The 26,269-nt window shown below is 37.0% G+C and overlaps 1 protein-coding gene across 1 annotated transcript in view; it reads left to right on the top strand.

Moving 5' to 3' along the window:
• Nucleotides 1-11,270: 11,270 nt before the first annotated feature.
• Nucleotides 11,271-26,269, top strand: part of LOC128002441 (AT-rich interactive domain-containing protein 3A-like) — a 148,310-nt gene continuing 133,311 nt past the window's right edge. Inside the window, exon 1 of the mRNA XM_052592445.1 lies at nt 11,271-11,376. The gene's annotated coding sequence lies outside the window, so the exon portion shown is untranslated. The remainder of the gene's footprint in view (nt 11,377-26,269) is intronic.

Genomic DNA, 26,269 nt, shown 5'->3' with positions numbered 1-26,269 from the left:
TGCTTGATTCGGGTTGAGGAAGTCTTGTTCCAGTCATTTTGATGACAAAAGTTTTATAAATAAGGCCCAGTTCAAAGCTAGATTTGCAGATAGTTTGATACTGAAAGATAGAGCAGTCCCAACAATAAAATATCCTGGTCATGAGCTGGAATCACAGGCGGTAAGTAATGCCGCATTCCAGGCAACTCGTAACCTGTGTTTTTCCAACATTCTAGTCCTGAAAGTGCACTGGAACAGCAGTCAAACCCATGACTTCCCTCTCGTGAACTCATACTAGATCGATGTACTCCCAGTTACGAGTTCTGACATCACATAGCCACGAAACAACAATGCAGCCCCTACGATAATATTGCCTTCGGATGCGGTGTTTATTCAAGTCGTACACATTGAAAAATAGATTTTAGGACAATAAAAAGTTGCAATAAAATTAATAAACTAGCTACAATTCCTTGCACTCAGGAAGTTTGGCGTGACTTAGTAGTTTGAAGTCGTGTCATCAAACTACGTTACGTTACGGGCTCAAAAACCTGCCTGGAATGCAGCATAAAACTGCATCAAATTTCTGTGTTTTGTTGCCAATTGGCCTTTGACTCCTAAGCTCCGCCCATGACACACCTCCAGGAGTTTGGCTGTTTTCAGAGAGAAGCATATTAAGCTCTATCTTTCTTTTATAAATCTAAAGACCCTTCTGAGATATGAAGGATATAATACTACTATATAGGTACTCAAGATTAACATGAGATTGATTGTTATGTACCCTTTAAGACATTTCAGTGATACTCACAGATATTTTGACCAAGAGAACAATCAGTGTTTCTTTCTGTCGTGTACTGCAGCTAATTAAAGTAGTGTGGTTCATTCTTGTAAAACACAAATACATTACTTTACTGGGAGAAATCACAAGCATCTATTTCCATGGCCTTTTAAAGGTAATTTAAGTTAATTTAGGGTACTACATGGAGAAAATGAAACGTTTAAATTATGTGAAAATGTGAGCTCAAAAATGAATGATTTGTGCATATTACGCACCACTTTTGTTTTCCAGTTTCCTCAGCAAATGTTTCATTGTGCTCATTCGTGACACAATGACTGGGTGTGAAAATAGATGATGCAGCCAAATGATGTTAAATGTCATCATGAGCACTTGGCTTTGAGTGAAAATGTCAAGATATCATGGCAACCGACTGTTTGTTTGACCCATATGTGAAAATGATCCTACCAGCTTTTGCTGAAACATTTTTAAGTTGATCCTCATTGCAGTTAACCAAGCAAATACAAATCGAATTCTTGTTTCCCATGCAATGTCATTTGATCTTATGTTGCCAATGTATTCAAGCTATTAAATGTAAGAGAGTACTGTAATGTGCATCAAAATCTAAACAAATATGGCTTTTGCCAGGTCAGGACGTCAACTTTTATAATGGTATTTATGGCTTTCATAAAAGTGGTTGTCTACTATTGTGCAAAGGTATTGCATTTCAAATGAATGGTACTTCAAGTGTCACACTGACGCTTTCAGTGGAATTCTTGAAAACATCTCTGAAGTGGTGGCCTTTCCAGTAACTACTGAGGAGTCTAGTGTTTGTTGACATTATATATATACATATATGTGCTCACCAAACTGTCCAACAATGTTCCTGAAAACAAGACGAAACTAAATGAGGTCTTCTGGGTTGACGAGCGATTCTTAATCTATATAAATCTCATCCCTTTACAGGGTTACATCCCTTGATTGATTTAGTCTTAAATGGCAGAAAAACAAAGGTGCATCTTTTATATAGGCTAAACTTGATTATGTGTCTTTCTTTGGATGAAAATGCATATGCAAATAATAAACTTGCTGCTTTACATAAATGGTTGGTTAGCATTCACTAGAACAGTTCGCAGCGCACTTTCAGTTCCTCTGAAACCCTCCACCTTCCCCAGCTTCACATGTCTGCTTTGGGTTATTATATATGGTATTTGTGCAGCAGCAGTATTTCTTACATACTCACAGCACCCTATCGGCATATAGGCATATATGGACTGGCACTAGCAAGTTTCTGTACTTGATTTGCAGCAGTAGCAATAATCTACTACAGCACTAACCAACAGCAGCAGCAATTCAGCAGCAGTAGCAGTCTAGCAGATATATTCTACCAAGACCAAATACATATATCCATTGCCACGTTAAAATCATCAGAGAGTTGTCATGATAGACATATATGCATGATGGAAACATGCCAATTTTGCAAAAACTACCATATATATATATATATATATATATATATATATATATATATATATATATATATATATATATATATATATATATCTTGCAAAAAAGGTTTTACATTTGAATAAGGTGATTTTTCATGCAATTCGAAAAAGGAATATTTCTTTATTTTTTTTTCACCGGGCATATGTAAAAGTCACATGGTAATTTTTTTAAGCTGTTGCGGTATGTTTGAACAGAAGACAGAACTCTTTATTAAACAAAATAAATAAATAAGAGAATTATGAGAGTACTGGATTGAAAACATCAAAAGATATTAAACAAATTATCAGGACCTCGAAAACCGATATGAGAGAGAAGGGCTTGGAGAAGCCATGTCAAATATTATGCTCCAAATGGAAAGCTCTCAAACAGAAGTATCCTTTGGAAAAGAGAAACATCTGCAAAAGCAGTGCTGGTGGGGAAAGGGAAATAAAAATTCAAGTATTTCAATTTAATGGATGAAATACTTGGCTAGAGACCAACTGTCACATAGATGAGCACAGTTCTGAACAGCGCAGGTAAGGCATCGCGAAAGAGAGAAAAAATGTTTTAGTCACATAACATTGGTTAATGGAAACATCATAATTTCACAATAATTTTTTATCAACATTTATTATTTTGTGCAAATCTGTAATGGAAACCAGGTTCGTGTTAATGAACAAATCATTTAAGTGAATGATTCGGTGACTTTCACATTAAAGACAGCTTTCATTCTTGAATGGCATATCTGACATAACCTGAAGAAAGCAGAGTGATCTTAAAAGTGAAAAGTCCCAGTGCTGATGAACTGTGTACGAAGACTCTCAGAGAATGACTTGCCCAATCAGACTGAGAGACTAAAGGACTAGTTGTAAAATTTGTATTATTATTATTATTATTATACAGACGCTTCTAATGACATTCTTGCCCAAGAAGACATTATCAATCCATCTAGAACAGCTAAACAAATGAGATGATTCTGTTCTGGAGAGATCAAATTTCAAACAAATCCGATAAAAAACAAACAGAAACTGCTATTACAGGCTTCCGTGGTTTGCTATATTCCCAAACTTTCTCAAGGAAAACAAACATTACCCATGGACAGTATTTTCTGCAGTGAGATGCTGGGAATGTGTCTGATAAGCGCAAACTCAAGGCCCTCAGCCCCGGTGGAGTACCAGCATCCCCCATGCAGTAGAGTCTGAACATGTCGAGTGATTGAAAGCTTTCACCTCTATTTAAACAGGCCAGAGACAGCAGAGAGGCTTTGGATTTAGATTTTCAATATCAGAAAAAAGAAAAGTAGGAGACAAATTATTACTTTATTATTAATATTTTTAATGCAGATAAATTATATACATACAAAACTCATCAGCCTAAATTTGAAAACATGGCTTGGAAAAAATCAAGCCAAAGCAAATCAATATGAATGTGCTTTTAGTCATGGTAGTAATATTTAAACTGAATAGGATCTGTGAGAGAGATCCTGGAAAAAGACGCTTGATGTAGACTTGGATAGCACCTATATCAATGTATTAGAGATATTATACATTTTAATGTTTCTTTGTGTCAAGTGTTCAGTATTAATTTGATTGCAAAGAAACGTGCCTCAGTCTGAAAAGTTTTGCACAGAGCAGATGGTCCCCTCTTAGCTTTTAGTGTGAGTGACGCAACACAGGGCAGCAAGCATCTTGCCCTGATTATGATTATTGTTATTATTTCCTCTCAAAGTGCTTTTAATAAAAGTCAGATGTGGCCCTCAAAGCAGGTACTGCCATCATTTAAGCCTTTTCACTGTTTGGGCTTTATTTCCCCTGATGATCTCACAAACTGCTGGCACTCAATAGATGCGCTCAAACCGGCCAAACCGTTCAGCACCTGTATTGTTACTTGATCTCATTCAAATGATTATGGGGTGTAACGGACTACTCAGCCCTCTATATGTTGTTAAATACATTGAGTGCTTTCCAGAAATTTTAAGCAAAACAGTAACTGCTGGACCATTTTTTTTTTTATTTGTGGCTTCTGTATCCATTGGTGACCATCCCGGGAAGGGAAGGTTTTTATGTGATTCACTCTTTCCTGGGGTTAAATGTAACAAAGTTTTAAAAAGTATGAATGTCACTTGTTTAACCAACTGGTCTCAAGATGATTTAAGTGGATGTATGAAATCTGTTCTCTTTTAAGTTCACACCAATTTCCTAGTGTAATCACAGGTGTAGGTCAGTAACGAAGATGATGTTCAACAAAGTTTAGCAACCAGGACTCCATGTGCCAAAGCACTTTCTGACACATACTTGAAAAAAGCACACTTCTGCTTCATTTGCCAAGACAATTTTGAAGGTGCCATCCTTGCACATTAAAACCTGTGCAGAGGATCATGGGAGCAAAGATTCCATCAGTTGTACTCTTCAAAATCCTTCATTCCAAAGGCACCTGTGGGTGGCCAATTTTAAGCACTTTGGTTTTTGGAACAACCCTTCAATACAATGACAAAGATTATTCTTTGGAGGCTGATTAATCCCGTTTGAAACGTAGCGACAGTCTATTGAAAAACGTTTTGGTTACGTTTTCACAGAATTTCAATTTGGGGCATCTCAAAGGTGCATATTTCACTGTATTTAGCTGCACCAAATACAGCGTACCATTTTGATTGATATGGAAAATGTAGATTTAATATTTATCTTTTTGTAACTTGACTTTTGAAAACTAGTCTCGTTTGACATTTGTTTGAAATAAATCTGGAAAATTGGCCAGTTATTTGCAATACTTCCACCACCGCTCCATAAAACACCCAAAGGAATATTCAGAATAAAGCAAACTAGAATGATGTGATTTCGCATCAAGCAGTGTCAACTGGTTTATAGAGTAGGAGTAGGTGGTGCTCTGGATCACATTCAAACACATGTGGCCCAAAGCAGTAACTACAGAGCTCAGAGCTGGAACTTAACAAAACCTGCACAATCGTCCCTCCAATGGAGTGTATTGTCAACAAAAACATTAGCCTGCACTACCACTACCCATGTTGCTGTAAACACAGATCGTTTCTAGCTAATCACTGCGGAAACAAATGTATCCCACGTGGAGGTAATCGGTTTAATAAAGAGCATTTGTCTGGAGGCCATTTATAAATGCAAACCGTGCACATCTGGAACTGATCCTGAGCTGAGATAATCCTAGTCTGACGCTTCTTTGTTTCACCTGTAGTCCGGCACGGCGCAGGTTATGCACGAATAGTGTACATGATGAGTGTTGGTGAGTGAGGCCTTCTACCAACAAGCATTATGTCGTTGGCTTCAGTGAATCCTCTCCAAACTATTTGCCTTTTTCATGACAATGAGGCTCTTTATGACTCTCAATAGATGTTTCGTAGCCCAGCACTGAGTCCTCCTGTGGTTTTATGGAGAGAAAGTTTTCGAAACAGGGGCATATGCTTCGACTCTAAAGCTGCATTACACATGGGCAAATGCTATTCTGATGATAGACATGGGGTGTGACATCTCTAACCAAGACCATGCCATTCAGGAACACGATTCAGCCCTAGATTTATATGGTTGCACACATATTATTTGTAAGAATTTATTAAGAAATGCTGCCTGAAAACAAGGTTATTGCAAGTTTCAGATAAGACGGGACGGGAGCTGTTTGGTTTGTGAGGGCGATATTACAGAGCACATTCTTTCAGTTGAAGATTACTGGAACTAAGCTGTGCAAACCTGGGGTCTCCATGTTAGTTCACAGCTAATTGCAATTCTTGTTGTCCAAGTAACCGGTCAACAACTCAGCCTTCAGTGTTTTAACATAGTTCACAGTCGCCTTGGAAGCAGATTGGGACAAGATATGTGGAGGGTCTGTACAAAAATAAAACAGTGAATGACTATTGGAATGGTTTGGTTGGCTATGCCCCTGTGTAAATATTTTAAAGCTCTTTTTTTAAATCTTGGCTTACATTTTACATTTAAATTTTTACATATGCCATGTCTCCAATTCTCGGGAAGAGAATATTGAGATAAATCAGCCCAAAATTCCTGTAGTGTGAGCCCGGTTTACATTGACTACATCGGACACTTAGCCTATATATTTCTGATGAAATCTCAGGGCGCTTAAAAGCTTCCAATCTGTATTCTGCAAATGCGTGAGTGCATTACCAGCCTTGATCTTTCGTCAATGAATGATTCATATGATTATATTAAAATAATATTTTTAAAATAACCATCAGGTTCAGTGCAGACAGACTAACTAATACTTTGTGTGGTGGGTATTTTACAAAAACGTGTTTCACATCTAATCTAGATTTGAGATTTAGAACCATTTAATGGCCTTTTGGAGACTCACTATGACATCCCACAACATGGTTTTTGTGACCAGAGCAAGGACAGCTACTATAAAGAGTGAAGTTGGAGAAACAAAAAATGGAATGGTAAATACTGATATTGCGTACTTTGTGACAGAGGAAGAAAATAAATGTTATTTATTTTTCTCTCTTGATGCCCACATTTCATGCATTATGTACGTATTTTTTAAAGGGGTGGTTGATTATGATTTCACTTTTTGAACTATGGTTATTGTGTAATGTTGCTGTTAAAGTTACATTGCTCTGAGTTCAGTGAAAAGGGAGATATTTTAAGGAATACGAAATGATTGAATGATTTTCCCAACTCAAAGTCCTTAGCCATCTTTAAGAATCAGATAAAAACACATCTCTTCCATCTTTATTTGTAAGTAGCTTTGGATAAAAATGTCTGTTAAATGACTAAATGTACATGTAAATGTATACATTATGAATGGTGCCATATCCAATGTTTTTTCTGCTAGGGCTAATCATATAATAGGCATTTTATACATTATGAATATAGCAAGATAAAAGATGATGTAAAAGTATTAGACAGTCTACTCCTACCTTAATTACTCATTGGGTTTTCTCACATTTGGGCTTGCAAACAGGACCACCATCCCAATAACAAGGCACTGGCTTGACTCTCTAGGCATACCAATGGGACATGTTAATATTACTGATCAAAGTTTAATTATGTCATTCATTGAAGTATTTGATAATTATCTTACTTACCATTTATCATTGTTCTAGGTTCATGCCAGCTCTGCTCCATTTTAGTGCAGCTCTGTATGGGAGGATATGATGCTCACTGCTGTCCCAGCAGCACAAGAACAACAGGCTGGGTATCCTTTAAAACCAAACAGTCTGTGTAGATAATTCAATTGAATAACAAGTTGAATTGAATTCAGATACATTTTGAATAACTTTCAGTTACATTTTAAATTGTAACATTGTAAATTGAGATATATTTAAAATTAAATTATGAAGATTTAATCGTTTACATAATGTTTCAAACATGCCAATACACTTTAAAAATAGTTCAGTAATAGGCCTATTTTCATATAAGGATAAGGATGTATCACTATGATGATATGAATACACAAGTTTCATCCCCAGCTGCACTGAGAGTCACTTCATTAGCATTTTATTGTTTAATTTGACAAAACTACAGTCATGTCACAAACACAGCGGCTACAAGTTCCTCACGGCAAACCGTCAAAATAAAAGTTTATTTAAACGTGAAGAAACCATCAAAAATATATTACTATTTAGCAGTCTTAAGACTCAATATGACAACAATGCTACTACTAATAAATATTAATAATTCTTTATTTTTAAAGGAATAATCACATTTGTTTTCTTTTTAATTTTAACCGTAAACCTCTGTTGTGGAGCACCTTGTTTGCCAAAACATAAAAGGGTTTTCCATTTGATGTTGATAAATTAAATTGTTTTATGCCTTCATCTGATTACCAGAAAAATTAAGAAGAACATTTTACATGGCCCCATTAATGTCTAAAAAAGTTTTTTTTTAAAAAAGGTTTAAAAAACAGGCCTGTGGCTCTTAATTTCTTTTTATAAATTCACCATTTGTAAACTGATGTTTACTGGTCATTTCTTTAGACATTTCAGTAGCATTTGTATAAAAAAACGTCTCTCAGTGAGACGACAGAGGTTGAAAACAATGAGAGCGTCGTCTGTGCTTGTGTAAACAAAGTGCGTTGCTCCATCTGCCGTTCATTCATTCATTGCAGAAATTATGGCGCCTTTATGAGTGATGTCAAATGCTTTCACAGATTTGTAGTATTACTATATAATTTTACCTGAGCATAGTAAATCACGCTTTGTTCTTGGTTCCTGTCAGCAGTTTCTCCGCCATGATAAGATCTGAATGAGTGACAGGCTTTCTGTTGTGAAATCACGCAAGGTAAATAAGAGGGTGGCATCTATTGGAGAAGACTAATGAAAAGATTCACATTAATCAAATCTTCTTTTAAATGTTTGCTGAAATAAATATCGGAAAAGATTCACGTCTTTTGAAAATCGATATCGAATAGACGTCATTAAAAAAAAAAACAATTATAATCGAACAATCGAATCAAACAAATGTAGATTACCGGGAGATGTTGTTATTGCTACTGTCTCTAAGGAGTCATAAAAACTTGAGGTGAATACACTCTATTTAAGTGCTGATCACATTCTTGCAAAAGCTGCATTATCCAGCCAGCTAGATTTGCTACACTGTAAAACCTGATAAGTTCACAGAACTCAAAAAATATTTTGTAACAGATTACACAAAAAAATTTAAGTGATGTTTTTAAATGTTTTAAGTTTACATAAACTTAAAAAATTTAATTCCAGTTGCCTTAAATGATCTCAGAGTTATCTTAAATAATTATATTTCTGAACTTATAATTAGGGAGTAATTCACTCATAATTTTATCTATTTTTCAACTCCTATAATGTGGGAAATACACTCAAAATTAGGCTTTTGCTGTCCATCCTCAGTCTAACCACAGGCTCTACTCTTCACCACAACAGTAACACTACAAATCCAACATAACATAAACCTTTGTAAAATCTAATATAACACAACATTTATGTATTAACTTATGTCCCTCTATGTTAATCTTGTTAATCACAAAATAACACTTAATTTCAAAATTTATTTTCCTTGTTTTCTGATGCAAAGCATGCTGGGAACTAGAAAACACAATCATTTTAAGTTCACCTCACTACAACAAATTTTTGAGTTAACAGAACTTATTTAAATTAAGTCCAATGAACTTTCGTTATTATTTGAGTGCAATTAAATAATTTCATTTGATTAATTTCACTGTTCGGTTTTACAGTGTAGAAGAGGATACCACAATCCACCTTATTTTTCAATGCGGTTGTAAGCCATTTTCTGTGAATGTGCGAGACTTTCGGTTCATTAGCAACTATAGGAACATTACGAGAAAAATAACAAAATGCTGTAAACGGTAAAACTGGTTGCACTACAAACCAGCAGTGACGGGCGCTTTCGAAGCAGTGCTTTATATTATATACAATAAAGGTACAATTTGTAGGACCTGCCACGAGTGGGAGCACTACCAAAACAATAACAATCGTGTGGTTTGACGGCCATCAATTAGATGGAAATATAAATGGAGGATTTAACGGATGAGGTAAAGTTTTTATAAATGTTGTGCTTGATGTCATAATTTTCAAATGCAAGTTTAACGATTTGTGTGAGTAGATTACATACAAAGTCAATGCAAAGACGTGATCAGACTATGGATCAGACGTGTCCTTGAGCAGGTCTAGAGACGCGATGCCCCGCTTTTTGCATGTATACCCCATAATACTAATCTTGTTGGTCATTATCATGGCATACGTTTTCTGTAAAGATACGAATCAAAACAACACACAAATTTACAGGAGCTGTCCTTGTTGACAGAACCAGTGGCAGATGGTAAACAGTAATTATGTTCCATAAATAAGTAACACAATCCACCATAAAACGTGCAAGAAGAAGTAAATAAGGAACTGCTTGAAGCAAGCTTGTGGTTTGCTGGACTCTAGACATTTCTTCAGCATTTGTCCACGACACTGTTGCATTGTGGTTTCTACGTCAGTAAAGGCAGTAACAAACGTCATTGACAGGCGACTACACTGCCCTGTGTCACAATTTAGAATGGGAATTTTCTCACAAGTAGCTGAAAACATTAGATATTGTTAGTAATCAGCTGGACAAAATATATATAACACTAGCTTAGTGGTTTTTGGCTATTTTACTGCAAAATCTTACAAATTGTACCTTTAATGGTTTCCTGTTTGGGTGATGATCTCTGTGTGAACCCACAAATAAAGTTCATTTAGATCGTGTTCCAGTGGTGAACCATTAAACCAGTGTAGATCTCGGATCAGTTTTTTAAGTTTTTAGACATTTTAACGAGACATTTGTGTTAATTAAAAGGATGAGAAGTAGTTAATAGTCTCTTTCTGGCCTGTTTAAAAGATCTGTTTAACAAGCTCTTCATTAAAAAAAAAAAAAAAACAAGCCTTGCAAATTAATACAAAACAAAAACACATTATACAGACTTTTTACTATTTTAATTGCATTTCTTATATTGTACTTTTAAGAAAGCTTTTGCATTGGGTAAAAGCTGCTTTTTGCATGTTTTGGTATTTTTGTTACATTTACAGAGTTTTGACCAGCAGGCGTCACCAGCATGTGGTGTTTAGAGCGCTATCGAACACTGAATCATTTTACAAGGCAAAACTTCGAAAAGACTCGTTTCTTCCATCACTACAAACCAATGTGTTCATAATTAAGATAATACATTATAATAATATGGTAAGACACGTCAATTTGTAATATCAAGCAGCAAAGTTAGCTGCTTTTTTTTACAGCTAAAAATAGCTGGAAGCGAATAACACCAGAAGCAAGACATTAAATTTACAAATGGCTGCGCCCAGCATCCTGAGAAAAAACTTAGAAGTGACCATGCATGGAGTCAATTAAGAGGAATATATGTATATGAAAGTCTTACATATTAGAAATAATTGTAACTTTTCCTGTCGAGAAGAAACTTCATTGTAAGTTTGTAGCACCGATTGAAACATTTTTTCCATCCAATTCCTCCATCTTGTAAAAATACAGCCTGTTTTTGTTCTCATTTAACCTCTTTGTCTGCATCTGTGTATTTTGTTAGGTCTTTGATAAACACCCTTTGGCTCAGCCTGCTACAGTGACTACGCCCGAACTCTCGCTATTGGCTGTGCTAAGGTATTGCAAATACCTAGGTTGAGAGGCAAGGTAGGACATCATATCACTACATTTGGACTGGATGTAATGATTGGTAGACCATTTTATGGTCCTGAGACTTCAATATAATATTTTAATATATTTTAATAATTTAGAACACTTTAATAATTTACTGCTATCAGGATTTCAAGACTCTTTCAACCAGTTTAACAAAAAATGTTTATGCAAACATTTTTTTTCTTAAATCTCCACTCTTGTAAGATGTTTTGTATCCAAGTGTACACTGGTACCTCCAAACACAATCGTCCATTCAGACAAACAGAGCTGAAGCACAATTTCACAAGATGCATTGTGATTTTATTTTTTTAAATCTTGAGAACCAAAAGTTACATAGTGTACTCACTGATAAGATTCAATAATTCTTGGATTCATATGGGGATGAGCATATTAATCCAATGTGTCCATCAATCCAATGTTCACTAACGTAGAGTGGCAAAAGGCTATTTTTTAATCTCTGTGCCATTATTAGCTTTTATATATTCATATATATCTTTTTATATGAAGTAAAATACTTTTGCAGGATCAATTTTCAGTTTATTCCAAAACAAACAGAGGTAAATTCAAATAATTTGATTAAATGTTAAAACAACACAAAAATTCTAAATATGGGGAAACACCTGTACAAGATCCATATGGAAAATTACTTGATAAAAGCATATTCGCACACAGGATGATAACTATAACTAAAGACAGAGCTGTAAAAATTTGTACAGATTTTAAAGAATAGCAGATTCCACAGTACAATAATGGCACAGACAAACAATATTGTTAAAATCACTTTTAGGATGATTTTTTCAGGCTACTTATCATTATAGTTATCATTCTAGGCGTGAACATGCCTTTACATACTGTAGTACACTGGACTGTATTCTTATTGACTTGACAATTTTTAAGAGTGTGGGTCAACCAAGTATTCTATAAAATACATAGAAATACATATACAGATTGCATACTGTAAAAATGGTACGCAAAAATTGTATGAGTTGCATAGAAGTTGGTTATTTCAAACATAGCTAAAGACAGTTTTACTATCCGGAAAGGGAATAATGAGAAGTCACTTGACTGGTTGGTCAGGCTGCTTTAGAGTCATTTGGTATCTGAACCAGAAAGGCCACATGCAGTCTTTCAGGCAGATGGACCTGGTTATTGCATGGTAAGATTGTTTCAACACCGATGATGTGTGACCACATAACATTCTACAGCTGCCTGAATATTTTTATATAAAAGATGTCACATTTCTGTGTTGCTGAGAACTAAGATCATAATTCTGCTCCTCAGAAGAAAACAGACACAGAGCATCAAACACTACCATTGTTTTCAGCTACACAATCTCTCAGCTTTTCAAGTGGGTGACAGTCCCATTAAATGATGTGCTTTCCTACTCAATTTGTCAGATATTTATTCATGCAGCAAACAAACCACTTAGAGCTAAGAGACGTATGATTTATCTCCCTCTCATGGATATTAAGGAGATCTGGCAGCATTCAACCCTGCACATGGTCTTTCTCTAGATAATTTTCTTCAACATCACTTTGAAACACTAGCTAAAAGCTCCCTATTTATGATTAATATATAAATCAGTGTGGCAGCGAGGGAGATGTAGACAGTTATGTTTATACACATACCTGCATGTGGGCTGAATATGAAATATGACAGCTGTGGATACATGCTCACTATCTATTTTTTGCTTTTATTATGCAAGTATCCATACAATTTATTGGTTGAAATGCATAAAGGGGAATAGAGACAAGCTTTACCTATTAAATTTACTTAACATTTTTCTTTTAAACCTAAAATACACCCACATCTTTTTAACAATCATACACCCACATATGCTTACAGTCCTTTTAGCAGGCACTTTAATCAAAAGTAATAGGAAGTTCCCTCTAGAAGGACTCTATGGTTAAGCGTCTTGCTGAGAAGCATAATAGTGAGCTGCCCTGTGATTTAAACTGCAACCATAATTTCTTTAATTAACATTAGTATTCACAGAGCAACCTATTATTTAAAAACTGTTCAAGTTAACACTTGATGAAAATGTATTTCCTTTATTTATTTGTTATTTTATTTTTTTTCTGGACAGAACTGATATAGTTATTTTGCTGTTTAGCAGAGTTTTCCAGTTAGCAAACAACTGGTGAAATATGATTTGATGAAAAGTTATTAATTAATTCAGTAATTGAGTAAAATTACTGATTACAATTAAGTAAAAAATGATTAAGATGAAATATTTTTTGTTTACCTGCTTACGTTTTATGTGACCATTATTACATATTGAAGAACCTAATATACACTCACTTAAAGGATTATTAGGTACACCTGTTCAATTCCTCATTAATGCAATTATCTAATCAACCAATCACATGGCAGTTGCTTCAATGCATTTAGGGGTGAATATCAGAATGGGAACTGAATGTCAGAATGGGAAAAACAGGTGATTTAAGCTATTTTGAGCGTGGCATGGTTGTTGGTGCCAGACGGGCCGGTCTGAGTATTCCACAATCTGCTCAGTTACTGGGATTTTCACACACAACCATTTCTAGGGTTTACAAAGAATGGTGTGAAAAGGGAAAAACATTCACTATGTGGCAGTCCTGTGGGTGAAAATGCCTTGTTGATGCTAGAGGTCAGAGGACAATGGGTGACTGATTCAAGCTGATAGAAGAGCAACTTTGACAGAAATAACCACTTGTTACAACCGAGGTATGCAGCAAAGCATTTGTGAAGCCACAACACACACAACCTTGAGGTGGATGGGCTACAACAGCAGAAGACCCCACCGGGTACCACTCATCTCCACTACAAATAGGAAAAAGAGGCTACAATTTGCACAAGCTCACCAAAATTGGACAGTAGAAGACTGGAAAAATGTTGCCTGGTCTGATAAGTCTAGATTTCTCTTGAGACCTTCAGATGGTGGAGTCAGAATTTGGCGTAAACAGAATGAGAACATGGATCCATCATGCTTTGTTACCACTGTGCAGGCTGGTGCTGGTGGTGTAATGGTGTGGGGGTTGTTTTCAGGGCACACTTTAGGCCCCTAAGTGCCAATTGGGCATCGTTTAAATGCCACGGCCTACCTGAGCATTGTTTCTGACCATGTCCATCCCTTTATGACCACCATGTACCATCCTCTGATGGCTACTTCCAGCAGGATAATGCACCATGTCACAAAGCTCAAATGATTTCAAATTGGTTTCTTGAACATGACAATGAGTTCACTGTAATAAAATGGCCCCCACAGTCACCAGATCTCAACCCAATAGAGCATCTTTGGGATGTGGTGGAACGGGAGCTTCGTTCCCTGGATGTGCATCCCACAAATCTCCATCAACTGCAAGATGCTATCCTATCAATATGAGCCAACATTTCTAAAGAATGCTTTCAGCACCTTATTGAATCAGAGCCACGTAGAATTAAAGCAGTTCTGAAGGCGAAAGGGGGTCAAACACAGTATTAGTATGGTGTTCCTAATAATCCTTTAGGTGAGTGTATGTAAATGAAATGTGTTCATAAACTATTGAAATATTAAGGGATTTAGCTTTGATTTGAAAGAAAACATGCATCCTTGTGGTGCGGAGACACAGAGGAAACTGTTGACAAAGGAATTATTGAATACAGTCGTTATTTTTGTTTTCTTCATTTACAAAAAGTATTCTCATCGCTTCATAAAGTCACACAGGTTGAAACACTGATGGCAAATGGACTATTCTGACCATGCTTTTCATACTTTTTTTGACCTTGACATAGAAACTTACTTGGCAGTCAGTAAGACTGTCAATAAGACTGTCACAGGCCTCCCAGTTTTCATTCAAAATATCATACACTGACGAATGAAGCTTTTACGGGTTTGGAACAATACGGGGTTAAGTGATTAATGACACAATTTTATTTTTGAGGTGGAGTATCCCTTTAAGTTTAATTTAAGGGATACAGTTCTTTAGGTAAATATTTTAGGCAAAAATAAATGGTATGGTTGATGATATAGTTAAGATAGATAGATAGATAGATAGAATATTTAATTAAAGTTTCATCATTACAAAATTGTTATAGTGTAAAATAAATGCATGAGTAAATCAAGTTTTTCAAACATTTATAGCTTTTCCCCCCAACCAGAGCAGTCTACAAGCATGTGCATTTATGATGTTATGTGGGAGGACACATACAGTAAAGCAGAGACAGAAAGATCCCAGAAAATTCTGTTAGTATATATGTCGGCAATCTTTCACACCTGTAACCCCTTTTTCATAAATCTGTCACCATTTTATTTTTTTATTTTTCTACTTTACTGAATGTAAATGGGAAGATTTAGAGGGCTGTGACACTTTCTGTAAGCAAGTGAGAGAGGTGAAAGAGGATTTCAGCACCTTCTGCAATTACCACCTTTTCCTGGAAGTGCTTATAGCTCTAAAGGTTGGAGAGCTCTCAGAGATGCATTAATTCTGGAGGTGAGTTTAGGTGCTTGAGTCTGGCTGCCTGTGTTAAAAGCTGCTAGAGGGTGTAAATTAAACATGGGCACTGCTAGTCTGGCCTCAGGCCAAGAATCTGCAGGACATTTAAAAGGTTCTTCACAGCGATGCCATAGAAGAACCATTTTTGGTTCCACAATGAACCATTCAGTCAAAGATTCTTTAAAGAACCATCTCTTTCTTACCTTTTTATAATCTGAAGAACCTTCTTTCGCCACAAAGAACCTTTTGTGAAACAGAAAGGTTCTTCAGATGTTAAAGGTTCTTTATGGAACCATTTAGACAAAAAGGTTCTTCTATGGCATCGTGAAGCACTTTTATATGAGTGCATACAGTGTCCCTTGGCAAAATAACTGCTGAGTTCTTTTGAAAACCACAAATCAACTGACTGATGACATTTTCTTAGAAATATATTTTAAGCTTTCATATCACAGTGAACAATTCTTTCATCAATTGAGATAACTCACATTGTCTGTTAATTGTAATGCAGGTTATGCACAACAGACTTCTGTATTCTGCAGTGAGCATAACCGATTTCCATTGTATATGCAGATTAATATAGATATTTTTTCTTTTTCTCACTAGCATTAGATACTAAACAAAATAAATTCATAAAATATAAAGAAGTGATAAGTTAACTAATTATCTTAAAAGTTTGTACACTTTCTCAAATAATTTGTTAGATTTTTACAGACTAAATCCAAACATTTTAACAGGAATCCACGCAAATGGGAATCTTGCATGAAGAAGAAAGACTTTGCAACAGATTCAAGTTGGTAATGTGGATTTTCTGCTTTGACCACCATAAAGCTGCAGGTTTAAAAGCAACGTCTGTGAGCTGTGCTCTGTACATTGCTACTATTCCCATTTGACTATAGACCTTTATTTGTGGGTTACCATACATCCTACATACATTTCCGGGACACGTCCTGGCTAGGATTTCTAAATATGAGTTTTGACTTTGTTTTTATATTTGTTGAAGGTAATGACTGAAAAGTAATTTGCCCAATAACGTTCAGATTTTTTTAATAATTGACCAATCATGGTGTGCGAGAAGGTGGCAGTGTAATTGTAAAAAAGTGGAATGTGGTAGTTAAAAATTGCATATGGAAGTGGATGTGAAGTCACCATGTGACCAGCTATGGTTTTATTTTTATCGCACCATGCACCTCATCTGTGTAATTCCTAAACACGCATTTACTATGCACAGTACAATCAGATTGCAATTGCAAGATTTTTTTGTTTTGTTGTTTAATGTATGCAGGAGCATGAGCTCTTGAAGCTCCACCCCCTTTTCAGAAAAGGGAGGCGGGAGCACCAGCTTACTTGCATTTAAAGGGACAAACACAAAAACGGCACATTTTGGCTCATACAGTAAAAGTGACATTTTCAACAACAACAATCCACGTTTACATTGTACTTGAATTGAAGTTTCTCTGATTAATGACTTTTTGTTGAAAGTAAACACAGGGAACTGTCTTATATGTGCTAAAGGAAGAAAGCTTTAGATAGAGCTGATGGACTGCTGGCTTGTTAAACAGGAATATAGAGGAAATGTGGGCCTGAAGGGGGCCTGTTGTCTCAGACCAGCAAGTCCTTGGTGTTTTGGCAATTTACAGGACTTCCTGTTTAGACAGGAACAACCTGACTCCCCAGCTCTACACTGATTGGTGTCCGGACCTGTTTTCAGGAAGCAATTGAGATAAAACTTCTGAATGGAGCTCTTTTTTCACCTTACTCAACCCTGCACTTTGCCTGTAAGTACAAGGAAATGAACAGCCCTGTGCATGTGTTGACATTCTAAATGTGAGAATATCATGTGGGAAAATCTTCTGTCCGAAACGTTTTTCTTACTAGAAGGTACAAAAGTTTCTCCTTTAACACTTCCAACGAATCAATGTGACACATGCTGTTAAGCTTGAACTGACATTACACATTGTTTTTCCTGTCAACTACAATCAATTTGCTTTTTACATGGGACATATACTATGCTTGGTTTTATCACATGCCATAATGGCCACTTACAGAGGAAGATAAAAGACAAAGAGTTATGAGGACCCTCTGAACTATCACCTTTACAACTATTATAATTTCTGCACTAATTCAAATACAGTGGCCCTATAGTATTTGGACACTTAAGCTAGACTTGCATGAATGTCTTTGCATTGGAAGCCTAAAATGTTAAATTGAGTGTTATTCAAATTAAAATTTAATTAAAAAATAAAATGTATGCATTTAGCAGACGCTTTTATCGAAGCGAATTACAGTGCATTCAGACTATCAATTTTTACCTAACATGTGTTCCCGGGGAATCGAACCCCCAACCTTGCTCTTGATAGTGCAATGCTCTACCAATTGAGCTACAGGAACACATTTAAAATTATTATTCATTAGTTATTCATTTAAAAATATACATTTCTTAAATATACTTATTTTATAATGTTAAAAAAAAGTATTTAAAAAAGGCTTTTGTTTTTTAGGCCTGCAATACAAAGACTTTTGCTGTATGTGTTTTATGAACACCCATTGTGGTCTATTGCATGTGTTGTCCATCATTTTGATGATTATAAGAGTGTTCTGGCATTTCACAATACAATACAATACACAGCTCTGTGGGGGTTTCCTGATGATGACAATGAAATATAAATGTTGGCTGTTCTTCCAGGGTTAAAACCAACAAACATAATTGAAGCTATTTTGTTTAGGTTTAATGGTTTATTTAAATGCTTAAATGTAAATAGAGAAATGCCCTGCCTGTGCTTGTTTTTCATTTTGACAATAAAATGGTTCTGAACTAATTACATGGCCATGAAGAGCAATGCTGTCTAAATGGTGTTCCTAGCTGCAAGGTACAAACTGTTAACAAATTTTGAGCTATGTTTCCAAAGCAAATGACAGTATATGACTTGCATCCCAACCTATGGATAATATAATTTCTTTGGAAATCGTACAGGTAGCTCTTTCAATTACTCTCTAGTTTCTCCCATTCCTGTTGTTAAACTCCAATGTATATCTTGTAGCAGTATCTACATGGAAGGTGACGTAGAATAAGTCCTGAGTTTTGTTATGGCTTAATGAGATCTGGGATACTGTGTGTATTTTTTTTATTTTGCTTTCACATCTGTACAAATGTCACAGCTGTGGGAGGAAATATGTCTGGCCACTGCAGGTGCTTTTCAAAGAGATTCAGTGTGTACAGTCTCCATTTTTTCAGCATGAAAAGACAAAGTTTCCCATCACAAAGACGCTGCAGCAGCAGCAGGAACTGCTTGTAAAGGGTTCGCTTCTGTTCAGCCACCTGAAATCACCACGGTGTATTTTCTTTAATAATACCTACAACATTTCAGGTTATCTGGATATTGTCAGCTTTGAATTCTTGGTGATTATAAAATAAAATAAAAAAATAGACATCGATATAGATATGATTTTCCAGCGCTAAAAGCTTGTTGAAAATCCAGAGCTCTTCAACATTTTTATGAGATCTGTCTATCAACCAACACACGCAAATGCAATGGAAAAAGACTGGGAAGCCTTGCATGCAAAAGTGTACTGAGCTAATACTTTCTCAATTTCCAAACAAAAACTTGTTATAATGTTTGCAGTTGTCTTAGCTAAAACCAGATGTGGAAATATTTGTTCAAAGATTATTTGTCATCAACAGGGAAACATATGTTGAGCAATTACATTCGCTGCTTCTGTAACTTCTTCATTTTTCAACATTTCAGAGGTCTATGTGTCATCTTGATTTGTTAAGCAGCAAACAGGACATAACAGGACATAACAGACCCGAATTGAAAGACTATTATTAATGTTTTATTGCATTTTCAAGGGATTAATCAGATGTGATGAACAGAATCAGTCCACAAATTGATAGAGCTAAATGCTCCGTTCACAGAGATTTAGAGAGATACGATAAATAGGTTTGGCTCGCATATTAGCAGCTAGCACAACTATATTGTAAATTTGCTCCACGGTAAAAGTCTCACCTCAGAACACTTGACCTTTTTCCTTTACTTTGCACAAGGTTATGAAAAAGTAAAAATTATAACATAATAATGACAATTTAGCAGGCAGTTTTGGTACGTTTGGTATATTTATTTAATTATAAATAAGAAATATATGTTGCCTCACAGCAAAAAAAGGTGTTTGCTTGTTCTTGTGTTGGCGAGGGTTTACTCTGGGTTCTCCAGTTTCCCCCCAAAATCCTCAAGCTTAATAGGTGATTTGGACACTGAAAAACTGAACATCCTTCATAGAGCATAGATGTTTCTGCAACCAAAATATGACTTCTAAAAAATACTCCTTAGAATAATGGTTCTTTATTGGCATTTGCCTTTAACATCCATAGAACGGTTCCATTGCATTCAAAGTTTTTAATAGTGGAAAATGGTTCTTTAGATTATTAAGATCTTTTAATAACTGGTTCACTCAAAGCCCTTCTTTTTGTACCCTTTCATTTTCAACAGTACACTACTAAAATTGATTGAAACAGCATTAATATTACCGCCCATGCACAAAGACATGTCATCAGGAGGATTTTAATTGCCAGCTGGTGCTCCCCAAAATGCACTGAAAATAGCATCCATCACAGTTAAGTACGGCTTATTGATTGTAGGAAAGAATTATATTTCCTAGAAATCCTGAGCCCTTGAGATGGCAAAATGGCAATTAGTACATCGCTCTGATGTACGTACACCTGTGAATGACTGTGACTCACCCTGAGAGGGGGTTTCCTTCGTAAGGAATTTGTGTAAATAATGAACTGATATTGTGAGGTCAGTGTGGTATAGACAGGGGATATGTGAGTCTGCTTACGCAGTTTGTGGTAACTTTCACATGGCTGGCAGAAGAAACGTTTTTTCCCTGTCTGGAATTTCTGATCAGCTCTAAGTGGTGCAATTATATCTGGTTAATCCATACAATTAATCCCCTTATATTGCTCATTTCCCTGCTCTTGGCTTAAATGATTAACTGGATGGAAGATTGTTTATTCAGGTTTTAGCCATGCTTGGCTTAGCAAGTCAAGAGGAAAGCGCTTGTAAGGGAGATCAAGTGAGAAACTTGGCTGTGTTTTCAGAGACCTCAACATTTAGAAGCTCTGTGAGGTTTCCCAATTATCAAAAATCTTGAAATTAACTGAAGTGAATTGCATTAGTCTTTAGATGGTCTTTAGCGTTTATCTGCGGTCAACTGTCTATACATACTAACACAAACACTAACACTGAAATGTTGGTTTAAACCTCTCACCCCGCTTGGGTGTCCTCACAACACACCTGATCTGAAACACTTGATTATGGTTACAATGGAGCAGTGAGCTTACAACAAACACTTTTATCTCTGATTTTTGATCCTCTGGGTCTAATGTGTTAAAGCAGGATGGCTTAAGGCCAGAGTCTCTGGCACCTGTACACAATCAAAAGGGAATTTGAGTTTGGCATAGTTTAGCTCCAGGGCAGTAAATAGTGCCTATTTCTGTCAGTCAAAGGAAGTTTTGCATTCCTTTCTATTGAAAGGTCGAGAAAGCACGAGAGTGCTGCGACAACAGTAATGTTTGGTCAACACTTAGCCAATAAAATAATTGCTAAACTGACATTGTTTTATAATCTAAGTTATTGCACTAAAAAAAACCCTCTGATTTACTTTATTAAAAGTGCAAATAAATGTGTTTACAAGCAAGCCTTGAAAAAAAAATGCTGCAGTATGCTTAAAATTGAAAATCAAATTGCTGTCAAATGGAAAAACTGAAATCTGAACTGACATATTTGGCCTAAAGGGATCCGGGTGCCAGTTATTGGGCAGATAATCTTGGGAGCTAGTAGGCAGACTCTCAGATATCAGGCTGGGTGTCTGACCTCTCATTTTACTACTCTCAATATCCTTTTCAAAATAAGGGGATTTGACTTTTGCGTGTGGATCATGATAAAGAGGCTGGAAAAATGTGGGCCACACATCCCTGTGGAAATAAGATGATAGGCAGATTTGCCTCTACAAATACACCTGTTGTGGTTTTTCTGGAATTCTCTGTTTTAACTGAGCCGTCTAGCTGTACTGAGAATGGAAATATATTGGGTAGCATGGTCCAAATTAGTGCATCTCCATGAAAAAATACATCAGGCTTAAATAGTTTTTTTTCTGTTTTGTTTTTTAAACAGCCCTGTCATATGTTGGTGTCTGTCCAGCACACAAGGTTAGAATTCAGCATCTTTAGAGAGGGAATGAAGATGTTTTAAATTTGTCATGCAACTTGTGCAAATTAACTTTAAATCAGTAGCCAAAAGAAAAGGAAAAAACTGAGTATGATGTAGACTGACATTTTTTCCTTAAATAAATTGTTCAGCTCATCTTAAATTAAATTGATTAGATTAGATTCTTGTCGACTTTTTTTTTCATTCACATCATCATGAACAAATGCATCAAACCATTATAATTTTTGTATATGAAACAAATACAGAAATTATAAAATAAATGTTATACAAAAAATCTTTTTGGAGTGCGGCAGATGTAGCATAAAGCCATTTTGCAAATCAATTATGGTTAGAATCACACGTCAGTCTTGATAAATATATAAATATTTACATTTTTCACACACACACACACACACAAAATGCACGTATGTATGTAAGTATGTATTTGTGTGTGTGTATCTGTATGTATATATATATATATATATATATATATATATATATATATATATATATATATATATATATATATATATATATATATATATATATATATATATATATATATATATATATATATATATATATATATATGTGGCCGGCTTGATGTCCTTCTAATATATTAAAGGAAGAGACAATGCCAAGACATCTACTAAAAAAGGATTCTTTTATTCTTGACTGAGCCTCAAAAGAAGACCCAGCATTAAATGTTTGGTTCAGGGAAAAATAGCTTTTTTCTCAGGACTTAGATCCAATTAAACAAGAAAAGTTGTATAAAACAGAATAATAAAACAAAACAAATGATGTGACTCGGTTCCCTTCAACGGACACATAATGTGAAATAACATAAGAAGAAAAGCAAATAACAAAAATAAGTCCTTTACAGTAATAATCTCTAATCAAAACACCAGATCACAAGTCCCAATTTGACTTGAAAGAGTGCAATCTATGTTAAAGAACCAATAAAGGTGTATAAAACAACGGCAGTGGCTTATATGTGCCTGAATAAAGACAAAAAACAACAGCATGAGCATACATGAAAAATCTGCACATCTTGCCACATAAATGCACCACTCACATTACACACAGTTCACATTTTAACCTCTTTTAAACATATTAATCAGTAAACAGACTTTAGATAAAAGTATACACTTTATACAGAGTACAATACTTTTCATGCCACATACAGAAACACACTTTGGGAGAATAAAATGAAAAACACTCACTGTTATATGAGACTTTGGATTACCAATCACGTGGAAACTGGCACGTGCGATCTCACAATCTTGCTCTCCCCTCTTAACAGTATAATATACAACAATTACTGCATGTTCTTCCTATACATGTATTACACTGCATTATTATACATTATAACAGTCTTCAAAGTGTATTTTAAATGAACTTACGCTCAATCTCCGTTGAAGTAGGCCTGAATCCCCTCCCCCACCGGAGATTTCTCATATGCAGCAACAAACACTAATATAAACACTGAATTGTCATCTACTCATGCAGACACACAACTGAAACCACCACAGGTCCACAAGTTGAGAATTAACCTGGATTATATCAGTTTTGCAGTTTCTAATCAACTATTTTCTCCTCACTTGTAACTGCTGCTTCTATCAGTGCGCTCTCTGTTCCTTTCTGACGCACACACGCTCTCGTGCATATGATCAAACTCTTAAAGGAGACAGCACGCATAACTGCATCATAGCAAAAACTTCAAGGGAAAAAGCACCAGGGGAATTAAACATCGGCTATACCTGCCCCGGTTACACTCTCCCCTGCTAACAGTCAACGTCCTCGATGACTGCAAACACTCTTTAATCATCCATTACTCCTTGTAATTTACCGGATGTGTACAAGACCATACCCGCTAACACTTGGGAAAGGACATCAGGACTAAAGGACACAGCATTACAAGCAGATTTAGGCAGTCTGTTTGGGTTACCATGAACTCCAGCAGTTGGCCGCTGGGTTCTGCGTGGCATAGGGTGGGGTGCAGCACTTTTTACTCTTGGATTTCGGGGAACAGGAACTGGCCTAACTGAAACCACATGCAAAGGTGAATCAGTTCTTTCAATATCAGGCAGAGAGGGCTCTTCAACAGCACTCGCCTCAGTATTCACTAGTGCATCCTTATATACTCCTTGTGCTTCTTCCAATCCAGCACAATTGTCTGATTCCACATCTTGTAGCTGTGAGTCCTCAAGCACTGGGTCCATTGAATCCTCCTTAGTCCACCTAGTTTCTTCCACTAACACACATTCAGCATCCAGTGAAGGTATCTCTTCCACTAACACGGAGGTAGGTACTTCTTCTACAGGTCTCACTTTTCTCCGTGGCATTGGTATTGGTCTCGGAAAGGGTCTAATGTCTGATCTGTGTACTCTTTTTGCAGGACCGCCTCCCACTGGCTCCACAGTGTAGGTCGTACCATGCACCTCTACCACCTTATAGGCTGTAGGTGCCCAGGCGTCCTGTATCTTGTTCCGTCCTGGTGGACGATATCGTAAGTACACCTGCTGACCAACTTCTACCTCTGGACAGTATACCCCACTCTCACGCTTGGTAACTCGGTCCGCTGCCTTCCTTTCAGCATATTCACGTGCCCTAGTGTGAGCATCCCGAAGCCGCTCCTTGTGGACAGACAACCAGGCAGGCTCCTTCTCAAACACTGGCTCCTGGCCCAATAAGGCATCTACTGGTAAGTGTGGCTGCATACCAAAAAGCATGTAGTAAGGGGAGTAACCAGTGGAGGAATGAGGCGTTACATTATAGGCATACACCAGCTCAGGTAAGTACTCTGGCCATTTCCGTTTCTTGTCAGGTGGCAAGGAACGCAAGAGGTCATGCAGAGTTCTGTTAAATCTCTCGCACTGTGCATTTCCCTGGGGGTGATGTGGCGTAGTGCGGGACTTTCTCACTCCATACAGCTTACAGAGCTCTGCAACAACGGCACTCTCGAAGTTCCTCCCCTGGTCTGAATGGAGACGTTGAGGCACACCGTACTTGAGGAACCATTCCTTCAGAAGGATCTTAGCGGTAGTGTCTGCCTTCTGATTGCGTGTGGGGAATGCCTGGCTGAACTTAGTGAAAACATCAGTCACCACCAAGACATTCTCCTGTCCATCCGACGCAGGTTCCAGTGTGGTGAAATCCATTGCGACCACTTCCAGTGGATGAGAAGCCAAGAACGGGGTCCAAGGTGCCTGAATCTTGGGCTGCGGCATTTTGGCTAGCACACACCGCTGGCACTCCTTCACCCACTTATCCACAGCATCATACATCCCAACCCAATAACAACGCTGCTTGAGCAGGGCCAGCGTCCTCTCTACACCTTGATGCCCCATCTGGTCATGGACACTTCGCAACACCATTTCAACAAGACATGCAGGAAGCAGCAACTGTTGACATTCCCCATTGAACACATCGTCAATAGTTCTGTACATCAGCCCTTCTTTCTCTTGAAGCTTGTCCCACTGCTTAAGCAACAACAGCACCAGCCTGGACAAGTGTTTTCTTTCATGATTTGTGGGCTTACTCTTCTTGTCCCAGAAACTCTTGAGCACACTGATGGTTGGATCTGCCCTCTGAAACTGACGAAGCTCATCCTTTGTGTAACCAGGTAATGTTGGGGTATTCTCCAGTTGGTCCCCTTCACTCTCTTGGTCTTTGATGGCTGCCTGTAAGATTCCCATCTCTCCTTCTCTAGGACTCGCCACTAACCCAGCCAGGTCAACTCCCACTGCAGTCCCTGTACGAAGCCCACTGCAAATAGCCACACAGCCATCATACTCCAAATCCTCAGTTACCACTTCCATGGCCTCCAGTCCTGGTCTTCTAGAGAGAGCGTCGGCTGCAGTGTTGCACCGCCCAGGGCGGTACTGCACTTCGAAATCGAATATCGCAAGCTGTGCAGCCCACCTCTGTTCAATAGCACCCAGCTTTGCAGTGTTGAGGTGGCAGAGGGGGTTATTATCGGTTAGGACCATAAACTTAGATCCGAGCAGGTAACTACGGAACTTCTCCACAACAGCCCATTTGAGTGCCAGGAGCTCCAGCTTCATACTGCTGTAGTTCCTGTCGTTTCGCTCTGCGCCCCTCAACCTCCTGCTTGCATATGCTATCACGGTCTTAATTCCCCCTTGCTGCTGGTATAGCACAGCGCCCAATCCCAGGTTACTGGCGTCGGTCTCCAGCACAAAAGGTAGGGTGAAATCTGCATAACCT

Source organism: Carassius gibelio, chromosome A5 (assembly GCF_023724105.1).
Source record: "Carassius gibelio isolate Cgi1373 ecotype wild population from Czech Republic chromosome A5, carGib1.2-hapl.c, whole genome shotgun sequence".
NCBI classification, from domain to species: domain Eukaryota; kingdom Metazoa; phylum Chordata; class Actinopteri; order Cypriniformes; family Cyprinidae; genus Carassius; species Carassius gibelio.
The sequence above is the reverse complement of the archived record's forward strand: the minus strand, read 5'-3'. Positions and strand labels throughout refer to the sequence as shown.